The sequence below is a fragment of the Artemia franciscana genome, chromosome 4 (assembly GCF_032884065.1).
Source record: "Artemia franciscana chromosome 4, ASM3288406v1, whole genome shotgun sequence".
In the NCBI taxonomy this organism is placed as follows: Eukaryota; Metazoa; Arthropoda; class Branchiopoda; order Anostraca; family Artemiidae; genus Artemia; species Artemia franciscana.
In genome coordinates, this window is record NC_088866.1 from 29392770 (window position 1) to 29402808 (window position 10039).

General features: G+C 33.3%; 1 protein-coding gene across 4 annotated transcripts in view; it reads left to right on the top strand.

The window, feature by feature from the left end:
• The window catches only part of LOC136026265 (multiple PDZ domain protein-like), a 448978-nt gene that overhangs the window by 235586 nt on the left and 203353 nt on the right, over window positions 1-10039 (top strand). The window lies entirely within an intron of this gene.

Consider the following 10039-nt stretch of genomic DNA (forward strand, 5'->3'; position numbering starts at 1 on the left):
AAATGTAACGACCCAGACCTCTTTCGCCCTCTGCAAGAACCGGTGCTCATATTGGTATTGGCCGCTATCGATTAAGAAGCCAATTTTCTACCCATTTGTCCATACGTACCAACCATAGCTCTCATTTTGTAAAATTCTGAAGCGTTCATATCATTACATAACGGTTATCACTATTCAATTTTTATCTTTACATATTTTACAATATTTTACTTTAATTTCAATTTTTTTTTTTACTGATTTCTCAGCAAAAAGTCTGCCTGGGTTTGACTTAATGTGCTTTTGCTATGAGTGCCAAAAAAAAAGAAAAAAAAAGAATAGTTCCTGGCCACCCACGTTAACTTTTGCGTATTATTATTATTAATTATTTAGTAAGGTGGATAAGGTATTTAGTAAGTAAGTTCGTGAAATGGCATCATAGACTTGTACAATTTTCGTTGTCGGGATGTCAAAATTTGTCAGTGGTTCATTGTCTGGAATTTGCGATCTGACTGTACTTCCCGCAGGGTTTGGGGCGTCTGCTGCTTTCCATCTCCCAAAATTCTGAGGATTTACAAACTTCAGTATACGTTCCTACATACAATGTTTCTTGTTTTAATCCAGCTCTCACCTGTATATTTTCTCAGTCCTCCTAGGACCCATAAGACGTGAGACTCTTTTCAAAAAACTGATAGATTAAATTAAGAAAAAAATAATATAATAATTAATAGATTGCGCGAATGAATAAAAAAAACTAAACACAACGGGTTTAAATGAGGAAAAATCAATTCTTAGTCCATGAAATTGCCCTCAAAGGTTCTTTGGACCGAGGAAGGGAGTGGGACCAAAAGAACTTCAAGTTGCTACTTTAGCTTTGCAACGTTAGCGTTGCAAAGTTGCGTCCAGCTTGCGGACAAACTTTGCTTTCCTAGCTTACCTTCCATTTGCCTTACCTTCTGTTAAGATAAAAACCAATATACTTTTCTACACGGTTCACTTACACACAGAATACGAAAAATTTTTGGAACATTAGCTTTAAACTCTTTGCAACGTTAATCCAACATGCTCCCTACGCTCTATCCCCCGGCTTGCCTTCTATTTGCCTTACCTTACATTGAGCTAGAATTACCAACATGCTACTAAACGACTCATTCTAATGCAGAATATTTCAAGTTCTTTGGAACGTTAGCGTTAGGCTCTTACAACGTAATTCAACCCATTGGCAAATACTGCTCCCCTTGCTTACCTACCATTTACCTTACCTTTAATTAAGTCCATGAAATTGCCCTCAAAGGTCCTTTGGACCGAGGAAGGGAGTGGGACCAAAAGAACTTCAAGTTGCAACTTTAATTTTGCATCGTTAGCGTTGCAAAGTTGCGTCCAGCTTGTGGACAAACGTTGCTTTCCTAGCTTACCTTCCATTTGCCTTACCTTCTGTTAAGATAAAAACTAATATACTTTTCTACACGGTTCACTTACACACAGAATACGAAAATTTTTTGGAACATTAGCTTTAAACTCTTTGCAACGTTAATCCAACATGCTCCCTACGCTCTATCCCCCGGCTTGCCTTCTATTTGCCTTACCTTACATTGAGCTAGAATTACCAACATGCTACTAAACGACTCATTCTAATATAGAATATTTCAAGTTCTTTGGAACGTTAGCGTTAGGCTCTTACATCGTAATTCAACCCATTGGCAAATACTACTCCCCTTGCTTACCTACCATTTACCTTACCTTTAATTAAGTTGAACATCGAAATGTATTACTACACGTTTCATTTATGCAGATAATAAGTCACAATTTTTGGAACGCTAACTTAAAACTCTTTACAATGTTAGCTAACACTATTCTCCAGCTTAACTTTCATTTACTTTATCTTTCATTAAGTTAGGAACCAAAACATGTCACAACACGGTTCATTCCAGTTAAGAAAATGTCGAACTCTTAGGACGTCAATTTTAAACTCTGAAACATTAATGCAACACGTTGGCAAGCACGCTCCCCTAGCTTATCGTGTTAAACCTTCTATTTTGACGACCTTTGATAAAGTTCCTGAAGATTTCAAACGTATTTGTATAATTTACATCTAGCAACATGTGGGAAGGGGCGTCCTTCTCTTCTCTCCGCTTGCAGGCTATTTAGTAAGACTTCCAGGTTTTGGTTTTCGTGATATGTGAACGATGCGCCCTTTTCCCTCCAAGGGTTGATATATTGGTGTTCCCCTATCGACTTTTAGCGGATCGGTAAATAATAACTCAACTAGTTCTTTTTTTATTCATTGTATGTCATTTGTAATGTCATTAGTTGGATGTTAATAGGTCCCCTAAGTAAAATGATCCTACGATAATATTAGATATAAGTCACTACTAAGAGTTGATGAGACCTATGAGTGATTAATGACTCTGTCTTTCTTTATGCTTAAGTTTTTTTTTTCTTCGGTTATTACACTGATTATTAACACTTCGTTTCATTTTGTCAAGGCTACTATTGTACTAAATGGGAGTTGTGGACCTTTTTATTAGGTTCATATGAAGAACCATCCCCTCTCCAATTTTTGTTCTTTTTTTATCACGAAACACATGCATATATTTGATCCCAAAAGCGCCTTTCCAAAACCAGGCATGTACGCTGGATTTTTTTTCTTTGGGAGTGGGAGAAACTAATAACGAAAAATTCCTTTGGTAATTTTAATGAAAGTTGCCCAGAAATTAGGAAAAAATAAGATTTTGAAGGATGACTGACCATGAACCCCTGCCTACACATCTGTTGGAAGGATCTGATATCTTTCCTACATGGAAGTCCTTGGGGTTCAAGAGACCAGGCAAAGACCAAAATGTACAAGAACGCCAATTCCCATATATCCTCTTACTCTTATTTTCTCCCCTTAAAGTTTGTGGTGTTAATACCTGCAATTCTAGTGATTCTGTGTACAATTTGCTTGTGGCATACGCTAGCCTTTTTTTTTCTTTTATATTGTAACAGTGATGAGAGATATTTGTTTTGTTAATTAGATTTTGGTTTGTATCTATTCAAAATTCACCGAGGTTATTTGTTCATTTTGTACCTTTGCTGTGGTGTTATTAAAGAACTTGTATGATCATGTTCTGATTTTGCTGTCAAATCCAAATATAATGTTTAGGCCAGGGGGAGATTTGAACGCGGAGTTAAAGACTAAAAGAGGTCGCAAGACGTCTGTTTACGTTTGCCAACTTGCACGGCAGCGTCGTGAGTTCTTCAGTGGACTCAGAGACAGGGACAACATGATTTCAGGAAGTGGATTGTGGGACTAAAACAGGCTCTGTAACTGGCCTAGATTTTCAATTATGAGTTTTTCAATAGCAATGGTTTTATCACAAAATGAGTTTAGTGATTAGGTTTCAAAATTTGTGCTTGAGAAAACATAATAATTCACAAAACAATTGCGCAAGGAAAAATATTTAAGAATAGTTGTCAATGGTTAGAAACTGTCCTTTTGTAGCGACTAATATGGCTTTCTTTTATATTCTTCTATAAACAAAGACATAAAAAAAAAATGATAATTTTGTATTTATTCGGTCCTATAGAATTCGCTACCTTCTGAAAATGACAGATGGTAAAAAAAAAAAAAAAAAAAAAAAAAAAACTGTTAACTAGAAAAAATATAAAGAGAAGGAACTTATTCACGCACTGTATACATTAAAAGTAATGTAGAAATAAATGAACCTAATTTTATTTTGTGTCTACCCTCCCCCATCAAAGGAGGAAACTGTTTAAAATCCAATCCGATTTTGTAGCTGATGCTCCGATTTCTTGAAAATCGTGAAAGCTTGACTAGTTACAAAATTTTGTTTATTGAACTCCACAGCTCCCTTTTGAAGTACCAAGGACATTGACAATTAATTTTTTTTTTTTTGATTGTCTAGGTGGAAACTTACTGAAAAGTATGTCTTAAGAAATTAGGAAAAATTGAGAATTCAGTTTCTAATGTAATAGACCTCCATATGCAGTTCTATGCAGTTTTTGATTAGCTGGCGTTATATTAAAAAAAAAAAGTAGATGAAAAAGTACCAAAACTACGCTAAAAAATATGTGGCATCAAATAGCTCAAGAAATTGTACTTTTCCTTTAAAGGAGTATCTAAGGCTACATCGGTGAATGTGATCATTTTTAAAGTGGAGCTGCACGTGGAGGAGACATTTTTGTCCAAAACCTTGATGGCTCTGTTGTGTTTTTATGCTCCTAAATTTCAAGGAATATATACATAACTACATAATTGCAGTGTATGTAAATAGCAGCTTACTGTAACTAGACAAGAAAGCATTTCCAATAGACCTTGAAATATGGAATCGTTTGTGCTTTGTCTATTTGAGGGGGAGGGTGATACAAGAATTAAAGAGTGAAAACGAAACATAAGGTAGTCCTTTCAGCTTTCTAGATTTATTTTAGAAAAAAAAAAGTTACATCCTGCCCTTTTCTTATGCCAAGACTATATGTCGAATCTTAATAACCAGTAATAATTTCCTGTAAAACTAGAAAACTACCTAAAAAAATAACTTCCTGATAGTTCCATGGGTAAAAGTTTATTTTAATTTAACTGCTTACATCCTTAGTGTCTTATTGTATTTGTATATTTCCTTGTTTCCGAAGATAACCCCATCTTTTCAAAACCTGTTGACACTTCTGTGTGAAAATTTCTGCCAATAAACATAGAAAGTTTTGAAATATCATATTTTTACAATTAGTCCTTCTGTCTCTCTGTATAGAATTATGGAACTTAAAATAACTCAAATATTCTTTATACGGGAGACAAAACAATACAATAATCCAAACTATTTTTGTTACTTTAAAGCGGTGAATAAATTCACTAAAATGTAGGAGGAGTGGTAATTCTTTTTCAAATCTAGGGGCTGGGGCAATTTTGTTGTATTTGCAATCTGTTAATAAAAATGCAAAAAGAATCCACTTTTATACGAAAATGCTCAAAAGGGTATTTACGAAAATGTTAAAGGGGGAGAGAACCAAATATCCCCATCCCAATTGATGCCACTGCTTAAAACCCTGTTTTCTCAATTGTTGCTTTCGAAAAGTGCGTCCAATATTGAAAACAGTGTTTGTTTTCTAACGGAGAATGTTATACAATTTCCAGTACCTCTACTTTTCCTCCCATTTACCCATCTAAAGATAAATAGAGCTGTATTTCATTGCAAATGAGGACGGATTTAATAATTAAAGCAATCGATCAAACAATTTCCATGACAACTAAGCTTAGCTTTATCAATACCAAGATTTTATGACTGAATGAAACGTCTTTTCCCAAAGTTAAGCTTATGCCTTAGGGCAAATCAGCTGTTTAGAATAAGCATTTAGAAAGCCTTAGTCAACAGTTGCTTTTTGGAAAATTTCTTCTAGCATGTAATCCGTATTATTAAGAATAAGAAATAAGTTTATCATTTTTCCTACTAAGACTCCGTTAATGAAAGCTGTAAAGGGCTTTAATAGTACTCTGGAGACATTATTTAATGAAAACCAAAGGAAAAGGACAATTTTAAGTGCTAAAGACATCACAATGAAAACATTTTATGTCGCCTGCACATATCTTAGGTCTTTTCATATCTGAAAACTGGGATTTTCTAAGATTTTTCTTTTGATTGGTCTAAAATTGTAAATTGGTTAGGCCAGCATCACGTTTCCCGTCAGTGCTGTCACTTTAAACCGTGAAAACAAGTAAGCACAATATTCTTTAAATTTGACAGTTATTTCGTCCGTAAAAATTCAAACATGAACGACTCCCAAAGACACAACTATATGTTCAAAGGAAAATAAACCCCCTCTCATTGTATTTGGAGCCATTTGTTTTTAGCTGATTTTTTTGGAAATGCTTCTTCTTCTTTTTTATGCTGACATTCGCCACTACCAAAAGCTGCATAACTGCAAATGAAGGTCTTTGTCATTGAAAATGGTATTTCTCATTGTTTCTAATTTCTTAAGATGTATAAGGTTGTGTAAGTTTCTACTTAATCAGCTCAAGCAATCAGAATTCGTCTTTACTGTCATTGATACTTTAATCATGAGTTTTCCAAGCCCCCATTCTTGTATACTGAATAACAAACAGGAAGGGCCACCAGAAATCTTTCAAGAGGGAGGGGGATTAAGACCTATCCATCGTTTTTGAGGAATTTTTAATGGTTTGTTTTTCCCTCCATTAGAAGGAGGGGCATCCAAACCCGAAGCCTGTTGCTGTTGGTGCCCAAAATAAATTTCCTAAATTGTTGTTTTCTGTCTCCTTTTTAAACCTGGCACGTAAACTTTCCCTTTATAAATTTAGGTCTTCGAAAATCGAAGGTAAAACAAGCATGCTAACTTTGATAAGAACCGTCAGCAAGTCAAGTTGGTTACATTCACTTTAGACATTTTATTTATTAATATTATTATTATTATTATTATTATTTTAACGTTACTGTAAGTGACTGGCGTTTTTTCGGGCTTTGGAAAATGATAAAGGGGTTGAGGTCTTTGAGCGGATAGGGATAAGGAGTAGTAAAATATTTTGACTAAGGCAAATCTTCATTTGATTTTGTCTGCGGAAATCTGAAGTAAACAATGACCATTTCTTTTGCAATGGAGACATGGTTTGTTATTCCAGTTTAGCCGATACTGCAAAAAATCCTAGGGTTAAACGTCGTTTTTACGTTTACTAAGCGATGTAAAAACAATGAAAAAACGTTGCTATGGTAATTTTGGCTGGTATGTCTGATTTAAAGCGCAAATCTCTAAAATCCCCTAAAAAAGAAAAGCCTTTGTTGAATGCGTTAAAAAAAAAATATCAAAAATGTTAATATACTGGGAATTTATCAAAATGATAAATAGATAATATTAAAAAACTGCAGCGAATTCGTTGTATGCACGTTCAAAATTGGTATAAAAAACGATTCTGTTTATTAAAAAAATAATAATAAATAAATTATGCTAGCCAGAAAACAATTTCTGGAGAAAATCGAACGACTGGATATTCACTTTCTGTATGGTAAAAAGGTAACGATTTTGTCGACTAGCAAACCGATTTTTCTTAAACTCTGATCCTAATCAGGAGTAAACCAAATATTCATCTATGTAAAAATATTTTTTCATATGGTGACGTAAAATTCATCTTCTCTTTGTTGCCAAAAAGGGACAATTTTGCTGACCAGTTAAACCCTTTTTTATAACTATGATCCGAAATAGGAGTGAACCGATTCGGAACCTAACTCACCTCTGCATAATTCTGTTTACAATTAAGTTTTTATTATTATTATTATTATTATTATTATCTGGCTTGCAAAACTTTAATAAGAAAAAAAAAATGAGAGGATAAAAGAATCAGGAGCAACAAAGAAATTCTTGATCCAAAAAAGGAATAATAGTAGGTCCAAAACCACGATTCCTTATTAGTCCTTAATTTAGCTTTATAGTATCCAAAACATATTAACGAACTAGTAAAATTACTATCCCAAATTAGAATACAAGAAAAATTGATCTTTACTAAATTGTGCTAAAACATGCTCAGTCACAAAAAATAGGACTTTTTTAAGCTAGAGGGTTATTTCGACAAAACCAACCATAAATATTCTTTGTTATTTATTTCGTGAGGTTTACTGATTTGACAATTGAAAGACTTTATTGCCCCCTAGGATGGACTTAAATGCATCTTCGGAGGTAATATAACCCATTTTGGGAAAACGTAGGCTGTTATTCTTTAATTGTCTACTGTATTACTGCTATTTTGTCCTCAAGCATTGCAAAATTTGATCTGTGAGGACATGTTGCTATCTATTTCTCTGCTGTTTTATTTCATTACCTATTTAATTACTAAGTTATGATAGTAGGGAAGATGTAGCCGTCTATTTAGCAACTTTTTCTGTAACTCATTCTAATGTATTGTCGCTAAATTTAATATTGTCCAATATATTGGACAATTTGATCACTGTAACATGGTACTATCTCTTTGACAACTGCTTTTATTTTATTACTAATTTAATGACAAAATGATAATTTGTTGAGAACAAATAACAATTTATTTAGCCACTTTTCGTATATTTCCGATTTATTCGTAGAAGGTATGGTGACATCTATTTCACAATTTTTTTTCCATTTGAGTAGCAATTTAATTATCAAATTTTATCTTTGGAACAAGCTGCCGTATATTTTGTAACTTCTCCTATTTGATTGCTACTAGGTGCTCCTGATATTTAGTTGTTTTTTTTTTGCTTTCTTCTTCGTTTCAATATTGTGAGGAATGAGACTGAATTCTGATGTTTGATTGATTTTTTTCATTTTTCAACTGAAGGAAATGAAGAAACCTGGGGAAAATGTTCAATAAAAATGACAACATCAATCACAGGAATCTAATGAATTTTGAGCGAGGCAAACTGTTCCCTAGCGTTTCGCTTTCTTGAGAAAAATCCAGTTTATTTCCTACTTGAAATTTCTATCTGAAATCCTACCGAGTATATAAGGAGAGTCATCATAAGAATGTCACAAGTCTTTAATTTTAGATCAGAATAGAGTTAAAACTTATGTCAGACGGTAGTCAAAAGCCATTGCTTTTGCTACGTTTTTCCTGGGGAATGGGGGGGGAGGGATCTGAGTAACAAGCCTGCTTGTTGCGGATCGATCGGCAGTATTCTGTTGAAACATAGCTACACACTTGATTTTTAGGGTTTTTCCATACGGGCTATGAGTTAATTCGAAAAATTCTCTGAAAAAGAGAATAATTATATAATTGAGCATTCCAAAATGAAAAACACTTAACGATTTATTTTTTAGTTTTTTTTGCTTATAAATAAATCGGAATAAAGTTGAATTTTACATCATTGTCTCGCAATTCTACTAGACGCATAATGCATATTTTGTAGTTGTTTTAATTATAAACATCTTATTTGACAATTATCCAAAACTTATTCAGCAGTTTATGTGCACAAGACAGCTTTGCCAATTCGTTTTATCGTTCTTTTTTTCTTTTTGTTGCGGTAATACAGTTGTTCTAGAATTTAGTGTCGAAAATTGTTGTCAGGTAAAGCATAATTTAAGTTTTCTTGTAAAAACAAGAAAACCAAGTTAATGATGGTTGCAAATAAGCGGTGATAATGAAATTCGGTAAAATGGTTATATTTTGTCGTTGGAGAGTCAAAGCAGCTGTTAATAGTTGTTCTGTTTAAAACTAACTATAGAAACAAGTTCCTATAGTCTAGATTAACATCAAAAACAAAATAATATAAAAATAAAATATAGGTAAATATAAAGAATTGAAGCATAATAAATAATATAGAAAAAAAAACAGTGATTGAATGTGTCCTAGCAGTCAGTAGAAAAATGGAAAAAGGTAGATGGACTTAAGCCACTCCCACGAACATGATGGGTTACCAAAGACAGAAAAGGCTACTAATTCCTAATATTCCGTTACTAACATGTAATGGTTAATAAAACCGTTACTTAGCAAAATTTAGTAGATCATATTTAGTTTTCTTTGTTAGGAGAAGACGAAACAAAGATTACGCATCTTAACTGCGGTCAACTAGTTTCAGTGCATTCACCTCTGAATTTTCCAAAAGGAAATTGGTTTCTGAGAAAAACCCTCTAAGAAAATTAACGTTCGTAAATATGCGAACGTTAACATAAAATCATATTAATTTCCGTTAAAATCTGTTAATTTCAGTTAATGTTAATGTTTGGGGAGACTTTGGAGAGCTCATTTTTCTTTTGGGAAAATCCCAAAAATCCGGGGTAGTGGAAGCACCAGCTAACTTTAAATACAATACTTTCGTTTTCACACATAAATCATCTAAAATATAATGGTTGTTATATAACACTTGAACTCTTACCATATAGCTCAAATTGCTATCTTAGTTTAAAATTAGCTTGAAGCAGCAAGCTATTAATTTTGTTTTTTAACTTTCTACAGAAACAAGTTCTGAAACCAGACATTTAAATAAAATGGATTGAATACACCAACAAAGCAGTTGAATTTCTACTAATACTACTAAGATCTTATTGTAGTATCAAGTCTCCTAAGAACAACATAGCTACACACGCTGATTCTTCA